The sequence below is a fragment of the Ischnura elegans genome, chromosome 5 (assembly GCF_921293095.1).
Source record: "Ischnura elegans chromosome 5, ioIscEleg1.1, whole genome shotgun sequence".
NCBI lineage: Eukaryota > Metazoa > Arthropoda > Insecta > Odonata > Coenagrionidae > Ischnura > Ischnura elegans.
The window spans coordinates 63,238,361-63,255,656 of NC_060250.1; the positions used below are offsets into that span (position 1 = coordinate 63,238,361).

A 17,296-nucleotide genomic window follows, 5' to 3' on the forward strand; every position below is an offset into this window, starting at 1 on the left:
CGATACGAAACAATAAAAGAATGATTAAAAATAAATAATACAACGTAAAACAAACAAATTTCCTAGTAGTGCTATCACCACCTGTTAACAATACTATGTCACTCCCTTTGAAAACTGGTTGAACGCAGTCAAGGGCCAATTTTTATTAAGTATGAGTGACTTTAAATTCCTTTTATAAAACACAACTATAACCACTTGACTAGAATATATACAATAACATTCACAACACAAATTTCGAAAAAAAATCAATGCAAAAATAAAGCTGATATTATTTTATTTGAAAATCGCAAGGCGATAATTTCAGTTTCACATGCAAAACCACGCCGAAAAAAGAGACATGAAAATACCCACTCGATACCATACGTTGGACACGTACAAATACAAGAGATTTCATTTTACGAGAGCACGGTGAACTAATCCTCCAGCTCACAAAGCAAGGATTAGAGTGGAAAAAAATTTGGAAGCACGGCCTGGTTACCATGCGCATTGTGTTCACGAAAGCAATTTACATTTCAATTCACTGCGAGCTGCCCTTAAATACGGGGGATAAAATGTAAAACGATTGCCGATGGAAAAAAAACATTTAAATTCACGAAGGGGAAAAAAAATCATCCATGCTTCCGAGGTGTACGTTGATACAGGCAATAAACCAGTTAAAACTTCCCCAATACGGCAAGAACCCCGTTGGGAAATGGTGTCGAACGAAGTTAACGTGGAATGTATCGTAACTTAGCCCCTTCATCGATCTCGGTAGAACAAATTTAGGCCACAGCGCTGTCAGACTGAGAGCAGCCAGCCAGGGGGTCAGGAGTCCAAATGGCTCCGGATGGGAACAAACGCGAAGTGTGCAATATGTTCCTGGGGCACGAAACACGAGCGTTATTAATTCATGTTCCAATTAATGCATTCCACGGAGGGCAATATTCCCGCTTTCATATGACTGAATCTATTCGAAAAATTAAAATCTGCACGAGGAGGATGCATTATGAAACCACAGGTGAGCCAAACAATTCCTGCAATTAAAATCACGATATTACATAAAAGCTTTTATGACATCCTGTGAACTATTGAAAACTTAACTGTGCGTAATTTAGGTAGTTACTGCGAATAATTTTTGGTAATGTTGCCAAAAAAACCATGCTGTTGATATGTTAATATGAAATCGTCCGCCTTCCTCGTTGCCAACATTTTCGACTCGTGAAGTGTTACGCTCTATAAACTGCATATCAGACTCAATCTCCCCTCTTCACGCTCTTGTACGACGATCCTCTTCCAAACTCATTCCTTTTCATAAAGACTTCCTTGGCAGTGGTATCATCTTGCCGACTCTTTCGAAAGGCTGCCTAAAAATGAAATAAAAATACCAACACAGGAAATTTGGCGGTAAGCAAACTTTTCTCAAGGAAAAAGAGTGATACTAAAAAAAAATATTTTACGCTAATATGATAACTCACCTGAAAAACTTCGCTTTTGGATTTTTTGCATGACTTAAATTTTTAGATTTATATCGCTAAATATTTTCAAGTATACAAGGTCGATTTAACGTTCACGTAGGTTCTTCATAGCTTTGGAGTCACATGATCGTACGGGGGGCGCACAGTGATATCGACCATCAATGCAAGGCGCCTCACATTATATCATATTCTAATCATAACTCATAATAATAATAATAATTCATATCTATTTATATACAGATTTTAATATAGACTGATTTTTAGATCTTTCATGTGCATGTCAGACCAAAAATTTTAGCTAAACATCTTTTGTACCAATATTTTGAAAAGGCAGTTACGGTAAGAAGAGTAGCACAAGTGCGTGTATTTATACTGGATTAAATGATTAAATAGTAAATAGAAAGTGTAATAGGCTCTTATTTAAAATTTTAAATAGTTGTACTGTGATAGTAATTTCATATAGATAGTTAAAATTTAGTTATGTACTGTTTTTAAATAATCGTCTCTTACCTTGAATTTCACGAAAATATATATTTATCTAATGTACTCAGATATCTAATGTAGCTTTAATTTATCTTATAATGGCTTTAAATGATAAGGCCGACAGAGACAGAGAGGCTATGCAAGCATTTGAATTTTTTTCATATTTCTTCCACTCCCCTTTGTATTAAAACGCACATCTATTGCGAATTTCAAAGAAAACAAATCGCAAGATGCCCAAAAAATCTTAAATAAAACATCAAGGTGCCAAAATACTTCTCTTTATCGCGTAGATAAAAATATCCCAACGATCTGCAAATAAAAACTGAACCTAGAAGTTCATCTCCGGCACCGTTCGTTAACTCACTTAAGAGCTAACAAAAGACAACCATGACCCCGGCATGAAAACACAAGCGACAAAGGCGTAGTCGACTGGTGTGAATTTGAGACCCCCGGAACGTAAAATAGGAATGCATAACGATAGGGTCCGGAGGGAGCCCCACTTACGGCGAGAAAGAAAAAGCCTTTCACGCTGTGGAGAACAAAAATAATTCTTCCGTTCCCGCATCCCATTTTTAATTACGGGGGGGCAAAATGGTCTCCCGCGGGGGCGATAATTTCTAGCGATGCCGTGACCAGATAGGCTCACAAATCTTCTCCGTGCACCCCGTGAAGGGATTAAAACCACGGAACGCCCTCGTTCCCAAAAGGCACGGGGGTGAGTGTAGGGGGAGGGGGGAGGGTTAGCTACGTAACAATTAGCATGCAACCGGTGTCACGTAACCCTCTCTCTGTAGACGTCGACAACTCGGCCGAAAGCGGTCACACCGATCCCCAGAAAATAGACAGTGGAGATGAGGGAACAGACCCAGTGAGGGTCATTTGAACCGTTAAAATGACGAATCATTTCCGCTCGACCACTAGTACATTGTCGCTATTCCCAACGCGTTACTTGCTTGTAACTAAATTTTTGAACCAAACCATTGTTTATACCCAAAGCGCCAAGGGAGCAAATGTTTCCGTTACGATGGCTAATACTACGTTTTCAATTCCTTTTGTATTATTGCGTATTAAATGCGAAAAAATATTCATAAACGTATGTAGTACGTAGAGAAATCCTTATAAAAGCACTCTAATTGATTTGTGGATAAAAACCAACAAAATTACTTGGCTTTAAAGCTCTTAAAATAAATGGACTTAATATCTTTTGATTCCGAATAAATAATGCAGATGAATGCGTCGAACGACTAGAGTTTAGACAAAAAATTCCATCAAGAGATAGAAAAGCGGGTTTGGCAATGCGGGTTGCATACCACAGAAGTCATCCTACGACGCGGGTGACATCCATAAATGTAAAAATAAAAAATATTTATTTTTCAGCAAAAAAGTGTACAATAAGAATAAAAGTAACATATTAAGCCTAAAAAATGCAGAAATAATCGTATTGTACAAAAAAAAACTTTCCGCTACCGGCAAAATTATCATCTCACGTTGCCGCATTGAAAGGGTTAAGAACAGTCATTTTTGGCAAATACCTTTATTTAACTTTTTAAATTTAATTTCACGTCGCCGAAAAAAGCTCATTTTAGGCCTTTTCATGAGTTTTTTTTAACAATCCAAACAGCGATTGACTATCACAAATACCCAATCCCTGGATAAGGGCGACCTTCCCTGGCGATACTCGAACCCGCGAACTTTTGGGTGAACGGTTTGGCAGGAAAGATCCTTCTGCCGCTGCCACCGGGCCGGCAAATTAAAGTGTGTAAATAACTTACCAGATTCTACAAATAACCTTAATATCACATCATTGTTAAAAATAAATTGCCATGTCTACCTTCAAAAACTATGATGTAAAACGTATATAACTTGTAAGACTTCTGTAACTGAAATTGTAATTTTCTTACCCCCCCTGCATATATGATTGATATTTTGAATTCGCTTATGTTTAAAAACTTTATTTTGGCTTATTTGCCGAAATGTAAACTGATGGTGCAATCGCATTATTCTAAGATGACTTTCGCAACATAGAAATAAATATTATTATTAGTGCGCTATGCTATTTAAATTACAAGGAGTAGACCCTTATCAACATAGCTGTCGGCATTTTAACTTTGTATCTTTCAATCTTTCACCTAAAAAGGCACAGGAAGAAAAGTATAGTTTTTATTAAGTATCACCAGAAATGTTTCAACCTTCCCGAAAAAAATATAGCGCGTTATCGACTAAGCAAGTCGTTAGTTAGAGTAACATAATTTGTATAAAAACTTGCTTTGTTAACAAATTCATATATTAAAAAGTTGTCGTAAATATGCAAGTCTATTTACCAACATATTTTGGTCAATATCGGCATTTAAAGGCATTTCAGCAATAAATTACCTTGCATTAGATTTGACCCCTTCACCAACGGTTATACATAAATTTCTGACAATATGCCTCCCTAAATATTTAAAAAAATCTTATTTTAAGTACAAGCAAATAATGACAAAATGTCCACTCTATAAACTCCCGAAATTTGAAATGACATTGTAAATATAATGAAAACAGGATTAAGAAAGTGGATGGAATAAAATGCCGCACAATGAAAAATTCGCTTTAAAATGTTGATAGTCATAGGCAATTAAATCTGAGTTTTCAATGCAAAATTAAAGAGAAAATAAACTGATAATTAAATTAACTTAACATAAATCAAATTTTCCAAATTATTACATACGTATATTTTTCAAATACTACAAACTCTATCACTCAAAGATTCAAGCCTAAAGTTGGAATCGATTGGTGAGGGTAGAGATCACTTCAAACAACCTAGAGCATGTTAATGTCAAATATTAAGTGTTATCCCCTGGCCTTCACTTTTAGTATTTTGTTGTTTTTATTTAGGAGTTACTGTCAAATTCAACTTGGAATCGAGACCAGGACCTAGCCTAGCTCTCTGTCCACTAGCCTACCAGGTTCACTTATTAAATAAAGAATATTAAAAAAAAATAGTATTGAGCCAAGTGGTGGCAATTAAACCTCTCTATACGCTAGAAAATGACAACAAAGCACACGAGGAATGAGGAGAGGAGGAGGCAGGAGTGATTGGGAGAGGGAAAAAGATAGTGAAAGGGGAGAAGGGAGACGAGTTGTTATTTAGTAAGGGGTTTATGTCGGCTTTAAATGGGAATTAAACACGGAACCTATCCTTGCTTTCTGTTCACTATGACATATGGTTCGCATATTAAAGTTAGGATATTATTAAACCTATGATGAACCAAGTAGTTTTCATTAAAGCTCTATGTGCAAGAAAATGATGAAGAAGAAGATTGGGAATGAGGAAAAGAAAATGATAGATGGATAGGAAGAGAGGAATAAGTAGTGAAAAAGAGATAGAAGGGAGTCAGGTTATTATTTAGTACATAGTTATTTACGTAGCTTATAGTTTATTTAGGGGCTTCAATTGGGATTTGAACCCAGGACCTAGCCTAGCTATCTTTTCACTCCTACTACCAGGCTCCCATATTAACCATATAATATTACAAAACATGTTGTACATGGAACCAAGAAGTTTCCTTCAAATTCCAGTATATATACCAGAAAAGGATGAAGAAACAGGCGAAGAATTTAAGAAAGGAAGAGAAAGGAGTGATTAGAAGAGAGAAATAGATGGAGAAAGAGAGAGAGAAGGGAGACGGGTTGTCGCGAAGGAGACGTGGTAAGTGGGAGGAAACCCCGAGTAGGAGGTAATGGAATATCACTCCACTCCATTAGCCGGGGGCCGAGGCGGTTGGAAAGCGGATGCCACCCTAGTCTCCTCCGAAGAGGGGAAAGGCGCTCGCTCCTAGCCAGACAACCCACGTCTCCCGCCAACACTCGCTACCACCTCGAGTCTCTTTCCCCTTCGTCAAGTGGGTGCCCGAAAAATAAATAGCGACTGCATCTGGGACCTTCTTACTATAACCTTGTGATACGTTTTCAAAAGAGTACATCACTGTCACTAAACAGGTATTTTTTCATGGCGTATTACATGTCAGAAACTTAAGCTACTATCTGAAAATATCATGCTAGGTAGGTAAGATCCTAGTCAATATTTTAATCTACATCAAATTTGATAAGTTTACCTACGTGTATTCTAAGATGCAAAGCTTCGAGGTACACGCGAATATTGAACTTGGCCTATTCCATGCTCCCTGAAAATGTCAAGACTGGAGTTTAAATTTCAAATGTAGTACGTCGCGAAAAAATAAAATAAAAAATATGGCAGGTCATGCGGGAGTGATACGTCATCATATGTCGGCATACGGTCTTGACATCAAGCGGAGCATTCACCAAATATAAAAACTGTCAATATAGCCAAAACTCGAACTCTATTATCTTGGTGAAGTTTCTAATGCAACAGTTGGTGTATGGAACCGGAAATTAAGAGATCCGTGCTCGAATTCCGGTCGATTCAAAACAAACCATAATCACCATAATCATACCTTAATCCTTCTGCATTGTTCACAACAATTCACCCGTGGTCATGGAACCGAACACAGTTACCTACTAATGAAATCCCTGAAAATGCTATGCTAATGGGTAATATCAACGAAAAAACGTAAATTCGACTACAATGCCTCCTCCTTTCTCTAAGTAAAACTCTACATCATTTCCTGTTTGGAAACTTCCGCAAAATGAGTGCGGAAACGCTTATGGGTCTATCAGGTTAGCATCGGATTTCACCTTTGTATCTAAATGAAAAGGTTTACTGGCATCAAATAGTACACTGTTTGAACATAGTGTCTTCATTTCAATACTCCTCTGCGTACTAATAGACTCTACCAAACACCATCCCTCTCGTCTAGCAGTGACCCTCACAGTCTACGGTGAAGTGAAACTTTATTCTCAACCTAAGAACAAGGCTAACTTTCATGGGAGACGAAAACTCCTCCTTTTGTACCTTTAACTTTCAAATAACTGGTAGCTTATTTTTTCCATGATGAAATTAACATAAATGTAACCTTGAAATGGTTCATCAAGCCGCGATAAGTAATATTCCAACACAGAACGATTGGACAGCAAAAAAACTTATATCACCTTCTAACGTACCATATCAAATCAAAAGTTGTCCACGAGACATATTATATGATGAATAGATGACAACAATTGTAACAATACAATTTATAACTAAATAAAATGTATTCCTCATCAGTCAAAAAGGTTCCTGAAAAAATTGTACCCGATTCATGAATAATTAATTCTTTTAAACTCAACAAGCAAAGTTGTAAAAGAAAGCTAAAACTTCTAAATTCGTCTTATAATCAAAGACATCAAGGTTGAAATAAGATATAACTGCAGATGAAATGTTGCATTCATCACCCTTCCGTTTCTGTTCTACTACAAAATTAACTTGCAAAATTTACTTTTTAAATCAAATTGTTCTCATCCGTAGAACGTGACATTATGAAGCAAGTGTCGAAGCTTCCTATTTCGTAACCTATATTCTTTAATTTTTTCGGCAACTATTTGCTTCACTTCCAGCGCCTCCTTGGAATAATAAGTATTCAGTACTTACTTCAAATTAATGTGGCCGCTCGATTATAATTAATACCCGTCCAAATATTATTTTTCTTTTATTCGTGTTTAAATATATTTTAATTTTTCGTCTAAAAATGGTTTTCACAAAAATAACGTTTCCATCAGAAGAGTAAGGACCATTCTTATTTGAAAATTTTTAAATATGAAAGATTCTAGTTCTTCAAGACTAGACCATTTGAAAGAAATTGACGGTAGATGAAAGTTCGGAATCTGCAAAGTGACACTTGCTCTACTGGTAATTTTATCAAAATGGGAAACAGCATTACTCCATTTGAAACACATTTCTAATTACTCAACACCAATTATTCGAGTTAATAGCTACACCCTTCATAAACGTTAGGAGAAGCTATTCCAATGGCCTTATTATGCTCGTCGAATTGAGTTTTGACTCTAAAGTTATGATAGTATCATTTGAGTAGCTTTCCTATGTAAATCATCAAAAGTACAAGGTATTTACCGTTGCTCTTGGGATAATTGCTGGCAATAGCTTAGATTTCATTAGCCGAAATACAAATACAGATCCGAAAGTAGGTATAAAAGTTGAACTATTGAAATGGCAGCCTAAAAAACTTAATAATTGCCAAAAAATGCAAACCATAGGCTTCAATGAGTAATATTTTATAAATTCAAAATGGTTTCATTGAGGTAAAACAAAAAAATAATTGTCACGCGAATCTATAATTATGACGAAAGAATTAAAATTATTTTGTAAATGCTTAAAGATAAGCCATCCAGAAGCGTATGAATATCAATCCATGAAGATAGCAACATCTAAAAGTCGTTTCTGGATCGAGTTTGTGGAAGTTCGATATATCCATGACAAAAGAACATAAATGGCAATTTCCACTCTTTTAATTCAAAACTCAACAATCGACCATGGTTTCAACACTGTGTCATTTTCAAGAAACTGACACAATATGTTGAAACCATCAGTTTCTTGAAAATGACAGAATGTGTTGAAACCATCAGTTTCTTGAAAATAGCTCAATGTGTTGAAACCATGGTCGATTGTTGAGTTTTTAATTGTGGAAATTATGTATAGGAAGTTATATAATTATGAAATTATATAACTTGTGTTCTTTCATCAAAGCAATATCTGCTAAGAAAAAAGCGACACAATCTCTAAATATTTGTAAGTTTGTCTTAAATAACTGTATCCACTTCCGTACATGATGAAAATAACTAGGAATCTCACCCAAGTGGTCATTTATCACGTGATAAGGTTGCTTCTAATGAGCGATGGTAGAACTCACCCAGGAAAGATCCATTAGCGTACGACATTCTAACACTGATGTTCTGGGGCCACATCCCTTCCCTGGATCACAATACGCGGATTTATGTTTGGGGCGTCCGAGGAATTCAATCTGAATTTGAATCCGGAATCTTTTTATCAGTAGTGGAATGCTCTGCCCAAAACGCCGCCACATTATCAAAACCTGGAGCAAAGATTTCTATCCGTGTTTTAATTGGATGTTTGCATATAATTCTATAGTACCACGTAAAGTAACTCTACACCTCAAAAACGGATAAAAATTTTGAGAAAAAAGGCGGGAAATTTTTTGAATAGCGAAATATACAAAAAATGGAAATTAATCCTGTTTAATAATACTTCACTATTCTCTGAACGCAAACTGCACGGGGATAATAATTCCTAATGTTTACAAAACTTAAGCTATCCACAAATCACGCATTCACGGCATCAAAGAAACATGCATCAATGAACAAAGATGAACTTTTTCTATTTGTTCATGCAGATTTTTTTCCTCATTTCATGTATTTAAAATTGCTTTACATTATTTTATAACCCAGTGGTGTGCAAGCAGGTATCCTACTGAATGTGGCATTCTGGTGATTTGACAGTCCTTGCCAAATACCGCAGTGGTGGTTCGCTGGGTATTATGTAGATTCGGAATAGACGTAGAAAAATCAACTATTTGTTGTTATTGTAATTTTCAGATGCTCGCTGGTTAGCGACGAAATGTATTTACGTTTACTCTAAGTGGCAATACTCTTCTGATTTGATATTAATTAAATGAAGTGTCTTGAGTTGAAGTTACATTTTTCACTTACACCAAACCAGTGTCTTCTACGACTCCGTGTTAAAGGAACTAACACTATTGCCTAATAATCCATCGAGCGTTTTTCTCTCCATTAGCTTCAGGGGTGGGGGTCAATCAGACGTCACTCATATCCCACAGATGCTCATCATCTTTTCGCTCCCTTGCCTGGGATTTCGTCACCCTTTCCCCATTCCTTGACTCCCGTCGCCAGAGCGTGCCAGTTCACTGTTCCAACACGTGCGGCTCCTTCCTCCATCCTGAAAATATAGCTCACACAATATCCCGGACGCAAGCAGAATTATCAGTACAGATTTCCAATGAGTCATCATTCATGTCAATGGCTAAGTTCTATCCACACGTATCTCAAAATTTTGGCCGGTCTGAGTCAATAATGTTTATAAAAATAAAATTCAAGGAAAAAACAACCCTTTGTTGTTTGCAAATGTATGCCTCTTTTTCTGTTTCATTTATTTTTGTTTTTAAATTTCAATTGATATCACGTACAATTAATAAAGCATATCCTTTTTTTGTTTTCCTGAAAAGTCGCTATTTTTGAGATACCTGTTGTTAGACTTAGCTATCGATGAACCTCAACTTTTCCTCCGTTTCTCAAAAATATATTGCGATCGCTAAAAATTTCCCAATGTCAAACAGATATCTCGGTACAACTTTTCCAAAATTACGGTATTATCACTTTCAATATAGTGCAGGTACTTCCATTTCCTGAATTAAACTGAACACTAAAGAATGGTGTACAAAAGTAACTTGAAATAAGTACAATATTGCTAACTTTATTGGGGATTCAATTAATATAATTTATCATTAGTAATATTTCTACTTCTAGAACGTCAGTTTGCTAAAATTCAACTTAGGTTTTACGTAGCACAGAGACTTCTAACTCGGATACAACATCACCAACCTAGTTTTGTGAATTCCATAGTCTTCCTTGCCGTGTCCCACGGGCAATTTTCAATTCAATTTCATTGGTGCGACTCGCCGTCTCAATACTAGGTTTGATGCATTTATTATCTACATAATTAGCCCACGGGTGTAAAATGAAAAGGTAGTCAATTCAATCGTCAATACATCCACCTATGGGCGAGGAGAATGCGTGAACATTGATGTACGAGTTACATTACAAACTAACGGAAATGAATGATAATGATAAACGAAGATAACATATTGCCCACAATTTATTAACCAAGTACTACACGTGTTTCAATTGTTATACAATCATCCTCGGGTAATAATAAATTGAATGAATGATTAAATAACGGGTCAAGTATCCACGAATACAATGAAGCGACACAATTTAGAAAAGCCACGGACACATTAACCTTGTTCTCCGTATCAGCTTCATTCTACTGAAAACAATCTTATCCTCGCCCATGAAAATTCTCCAAATCATTTTACATTACTTGCTTTATTTACCCATGAATAAATAATTTAGATATGGAAAACTATATGAAACATTAGTTTTAATTTAGTGAAATCGTTTATTCCTTTAAATTAGGATGTTGCTTGTGGAAGACTTCAGGAAATCGCCCAAGAAGGTTAGAATGTCTTTACATAGGATATGTAAAGAAAAATGAAGATTGAATCAAATAACCAAGATGCCTATCGAAAAAAAAGATTGCTTTCAGATATGGACATTTCAATGAACTATAACTGCTTTCATTTTACTTTATTTTAATCAAACAAAATAGATTTTCAGAAAATTTAGCATATCTATTTTATTTAATGTAATCTAAATTTTTCATTCACGCATTAATATTATTCAAACTCCTAAATTATATTACCTTATATCTCTATATTCAACGGAACGGTTATTTATTTTTCAACTTTTAATTTTATATTAAAATATTTTTCAAACCTATTCATCCATGATTTTCCGGATACAATTAGTTGACAACTTACTCTAAAGCTATACGACGACTACAAGGTAAAAGTAAGTTGTAATGTTTAATGCTTCCAATATATTCAGTACATTTTGTCAAAATCAAAAGATGCCGAAAGCATGGTTAGTAAGGGTAGTGTTATTAATGATATTTCAAACATCTTCGTTGTCAAATGAGGATGAGATTCTGATTTAAAAAATTGCATTGAGAACTCTACAATAGGTATGCAACGATGATTTTGCGAACGCTTAACGCCAAAATAAAGATCGAAGTCTTGGAAATATAAAATTGATTACAAGGATCAAGAATAAGAACTTTTTATAACAAAAATTTCGAGGAAGGAACAAGTAACTGATTTGGACGGAGGCTGGATTGGACGTCTTTCAAATGCTACTCCTCAGAAATAGGGGGAAAATTATGTCGGCCATAAGGAAAACTTAGTGAGGAAGTGTAACGAACAGCATAGTAGGGGAAGGAAGTTCTTGGGGACAATTTAATTGAGGGCAAGGAGCCGCGAGATGAAAGCGTCAAAGTCTAAGGGGAGGCAGTCTCATTAAGACCTTTGATCTGAGGGGAGGGCGCAAAGAAGAATTCCAAGATTTTAGCAATGGGTCCAAGATGATAAGAACTAAGATGTAAGTGACGATTGAAAAGTTATGGCGTGAGGAGAGATGAATTTAAAGGCGTTAACAACTAATCAGAAGCTTCAAATCCATGTGGAAAAATATTTTGTCAAACTGACGTTCATTCAAAGTATGAAACAGCCTCTAAATATCAAATTTGAGCCCCAATATTCCATAAAGTAATATCAATTGCACAAAATAAGATCAGGAATGAGTGTTGGAAACAAACCTAAACAATTTAAATAGGCACTTTCTTATGCTTGTAGTCAATTACAGGTCGACCGTAACATCAGGAAAGATAACTTTTTAAGCAATAAAAAAATACTGCTTCAGAAGTTAGAGAATATTAGAAATTTCAAAGCTCGTTTTGCATAACGATGTTTTTGCTGGATAAAAGTAATGAAACATGGTCAAAGATTATCAAATATAATCAAAAGCGGTCTTACTGATAGGTACAAATACGACACTCTCAGAAAGTAAACAGTTAAGTATAACACATTAATTATTTATTACTTTTTTATTAATTCTTAAGCCAGATTCATTCTATTATCATTGCATGGATAGACCTTATTTTAGGTAAAATATTGGAAATAAAACGATAATCCGAGGCAATAATATCGAAGGAAATACTAGTATAAATGATTACTTTCGACCCAAAAGTCTAATCCCGCCACTTCGCCAATTATGGTTACAATGGAATCTACCGTACTGAGTTAAGACAACTTTTGAAACGCAAATTTAAATCAAATGTAGACTCAAATTTAATCAATGATGAAAAATGAGAAGAAAATGTTAGCCTGAAGACAAACTAGGTTTAAATCACTCTCACTTGCGATATTTGCTCACAAATTATTTGAAGTTATTGAAAGTTGCTCGTTATTGCAATGAGGTAGCCACTAATAAAGGCTTTTATATGGATATATGTAGCCCATATTCTCCGAAAAATGTTTCTAATACGTTTAAACTAAGCTCTTTCTATCAAGAGGATCCAAGAGTTTGGATGAAAACCGATGCACTGTTAAAATTCCGCAAAGGCAGTGATACAAAATGCCAAAAACTTAGCTGCTTCTTTGGCTAAAACAGGCAATAAATGTTTCCATAAAATAAAATGACCACCCATCCTAAGTTTTCCTGAGTTTCCACATGCTCCACAAATCTTACTCTGAGACTCTCAGTTCGAGGACAAGTTTTTACCACATTAAAGAGACGTAGTATCCTTTTATTCGCGTCAGCGGTCCCAAACCTCATTCACTCAACGACCCACTTCAAATCGGAAAACTGTAGGAAACAATGGATATAAATGCCAGCATATTAAGCTACTCATTCTTCAAGACTGGCTTCACTCCGATTACAGACGATGGAAGTTTTCTAAGCTGGCGTAATGCCAAGAAGTAAGACACGACTGCAATAAAGGCTGTATTTTTGGAGACAGATAGTGCTAAGAAACTTTAACATCCCATTTATAATGAGTTCCAACTGAAATCAAGGAGCAAAAATACTATTCTATACAAAGTAGAGGCAAATCAAAGATGACAATTAATGGTAAAATATAATATAGTAGTTATTGTCAAGAAATGATTAGGTCGGAATTTGAATTTAGCTGAAGTCGGCGCGAAAAAAATTATCACCATGGAAAAATGTAATTATAAAATGATTCAGGGATAAATATTACTATCATGCAATAATAATTTACTTTTACTCACAATATTGTACATATATGAATGGGATGTAGGGCCATTGGTCTTTTCCAGTTTTCTAATTCAGTTCGATTAAACTTTTCAGATCCACTAAAATACTCTGAACAGCTTTTTTAGTTTACATTGTGTGTGATATGGTTATCAAAAGGAGTCTAATCACCTCTCATTCCTTTTATATATCATGATCACTGACCTTAAGTTGATTAATATTAAAAAAAAACAATAGAATATGAAAAAATATTATGATGATAACGTAATTGTTACGAAAGTATTAAATTTCACTCTGAAAACTTGGAATGGAGCATTTTCCTCGAAAAACCGCATTTACGATTAATTTTAGAACCATACAGGAGAATTTTAGTTTCCGATAAAGTTAAGAACAAAAGGGCATCATTAAATAAATATCGGCAACGCTAAAACCGATAAAACTTATTCCCAACAAGGAAAATCAGATTGATGGGCTCCTAACCAGATTAGAGTTACAATGATTGCCATTTAAACGATAATTGTGGAATCACGATCCGAATGCAATATTGCAAGAGACGGATTATGGAAACGGCTAACCAGCTTCTCTAATTATATGAAAATGATGCTCACGTATTTTTTTCCTCACGATTGAGATATTTACTACCAACTACTTGTAAGACCAGTGGTGTCATTATGCCGAACGTGTCGGAACGCCCGCACCGCTCCGGCAATGGTTTACAATAGGCATAATAATCAATCATAACATACCAATTTTATCAATTTTTCGCCTCGAAAATTATAATATACATTATAACATACGTAACAAAAACTAAAAATTGTAAGAAAATGCAAATAATAACATGTAATAAAAATGCACACTGATTAATACTTCACTCCTAAAAAAAGTTAAGGAAAATTCGTTCCGGCACTGCTAATTTTGCCATGATTAAGACTTCTCATCAACCCAGAGAATGGTTATAACAGTGATTGGAACTATAAGGCATTGTTTATATGATCTTATCAATTGGTCTGATCACGACTTAATTTTGAATGGGAATTGCGTTGGCGCAAAGTCAAATTGGGCAAAGGATCGAGGTAAGTGTCGGAATGACATCGAGGAATCAATGACTGTTGCATATAAAATGCGATACATGAGGTGCTCATGAATTAGGGCTAAGTTTCAACCTCACCCAAAGTTTACCTCAGATTATTGTGTCTAGTTTTCGGATATACCGTCATTTTCCTTTAACTTAATTAAACGGGAATAGTTCACTATTGTATTAGTACAACAATCACTCGATTAATATCTACAATATATTAACAAATAACCTGTGGATTAGTAATTACTACAATGGGATATGAGCCAATTGCTAATCCACAGAAATGTAAGTAAAATCTTCTACATTTTTATCAAGTAATTATTGTACCAATACAAAAATTAGTTAATCCCATTTTCTATAGTTAAATTTTTTTATATTTCGTTCGCGTTTCTATTTATTTAGTGCCAATGTCTGTGAAAACATCACTGGCTACTATAAATTTCTCTTTGATACAACTCACAAAATTCTAGGCATTTTCTTTGCCTATAATTTCACAGAGGCCTACTTATTTTATAATGCAGGAAGCTATTATGCATCGGAGAATAACATCGTATCCAATACTCATAGATATATCGGCTATAAAAGACATAGTTTGGATAGCGAGATGGTACCTAAGCCTAATCTCCAACCACTTTACCGCTACGTGACCGTAGGCATTGAAATACCATTGCTTACGCTTAGGGTATGATCATCAACAGGACTCATGAAGATAAGGCCCATGGATTTCCTCGCAGCCTCCACAAGGAGCAGGATTAGCATGGCTTCTCCCCAATCACGAACTCGATAGCTTCCATCCATCGCACGGAATCCCACCTGAGCCGGAAATCATTTCCTCGACCCTCAATGGCTCAATCGAGGAGGCATCTTCAAGGATATAGGTACCTACCTAAGCAATCTCGCTATTCTCGAGCGACGATAAATTCAGAGCGAAGCCGATCGAGATAGGCCGCATGAGTGGGCGGTTTTTGAAACGGAATTGCGCGGATGGGGACGAAGAAGGCAAAGAGCGTTAAATCGGAGACGAGGAAATGTGTGGGATTAATAAACAGCGCGAGACGTCAACCAGTGAAGGGTGTGCGTCGAGATAGTGGGTGTTTCCTGAGATCCAGACGCCATCAACAAAGCGGGAATTAATCAATGAGCAGATTTTAAGGGAGGTATGCTACGAGGAGAATAGGAGGAAAACACTTATCTAGACGTTATAATGCAGATTTAGGGTCTTAGCTGCAGTGGCGTCATGGTGCCGCCGTTTCGGCACTGGTTAACATAAGACGTAATAGCCAGATAACACTATTATCAATTTTGTCGCTCAAAATGTATAATATATACATTAGTAACCAAAACAAAAATAAAAAAAACACCCAGAGTAATGTTTCACTTCTAAAGAAAGTTAAGGAAAGTGCGTTCCAGCACTGCTAATTTTCCATGACGTCACTGCTTAGCTGGCCCAAATAAGGTAAAGAACTGTAGGACAAAATCAGCTTGCATAAGTTTTTTTCGACCTAAACTCTAATAACTTTTATTAGCAAAAGCACCGTAGAAATAGCAAACTTAAGATGTTGTTGTTTGTATTCCAGTGATTATATTCAAAATTATATTCTACCTTCAACGACATTCCCTCCTGGGGGATGGGAAGCGCGCACTTATCTAGACGTTATGATATAGATTTATGGTCTTTGCTTGCCTAAAGACGGCAAATCATTTTCAGACAAAATCAGCTTATATGGGTGTTTATCAACCAAGGTAAAATAATTATTTATGTCCAAAGTACCGTAAAAAGAGCAAACTTGCAATGTTTCTTCTATTTACTTCAGTGATTATTACGCAATTAACAAATTAAATTCTAATTTCATGGTCATCTATACCAGTGCAACCCGTTGATATTAAAAAAATATAATATCAATTGACGTCGTACTATTTCTCACTTCAAGCATCACTTCAATACCTACCTTGATAGCCAAATTAGTAATATTGAGCGAGTACGCGTGGATATCACTCTCGGCAGGGATGTGCCCGAGGATCGCTTTACGTGGACGCCGTGGAATGGAGACGCCTTGTCCGGGGGATAGGGAGCGATGACGTGCGGGAGGGGGGAGCGGGGGGCGAGGGTGGACATTTGATTGTTGGGACGAAGCCAGGGATCAATGCCACGTCGCTCAACCTCCCATCTCGACGACACCCCTGATCCAATCTCCAACTCCTCATCGCTTGCCATAGAAGGATAAATTAATCGACGGCAGAAAAATGACGAGGATATCATCCTCCCAAAGGCACTATCATCTTAAGTGTACATTTTATGTAGAAATAAAGTGTGATTACCGATCGATTTTATATTTTTTTTCAATCTTAACCCTTTGCATCATGCCCCTGCATATTCCTTTTTACAATCTGGTCTTGGTTCTCAAGGGTTGTTTAATCTTGTTTTAATTAGCGATTTTAATAGCGATTACTTCTAGATTTGGAT

At 35.9% G+C, this 17,296-nt stretch overlaps 1 protein-coding gene across 2 annotated transcripts in view; it reads right to left on the bottom strand.

Moving 5' to 3' along the window:
• The window catches only part of LOC124158978 (diuretic hormone receptor-like), a 326,846-nt gene that overhangs the window by 124,909 nt on the left and 184,641 nt on the right, over positions 1–17,296 (bottom strand). The window lies entirely within an intron of this gene.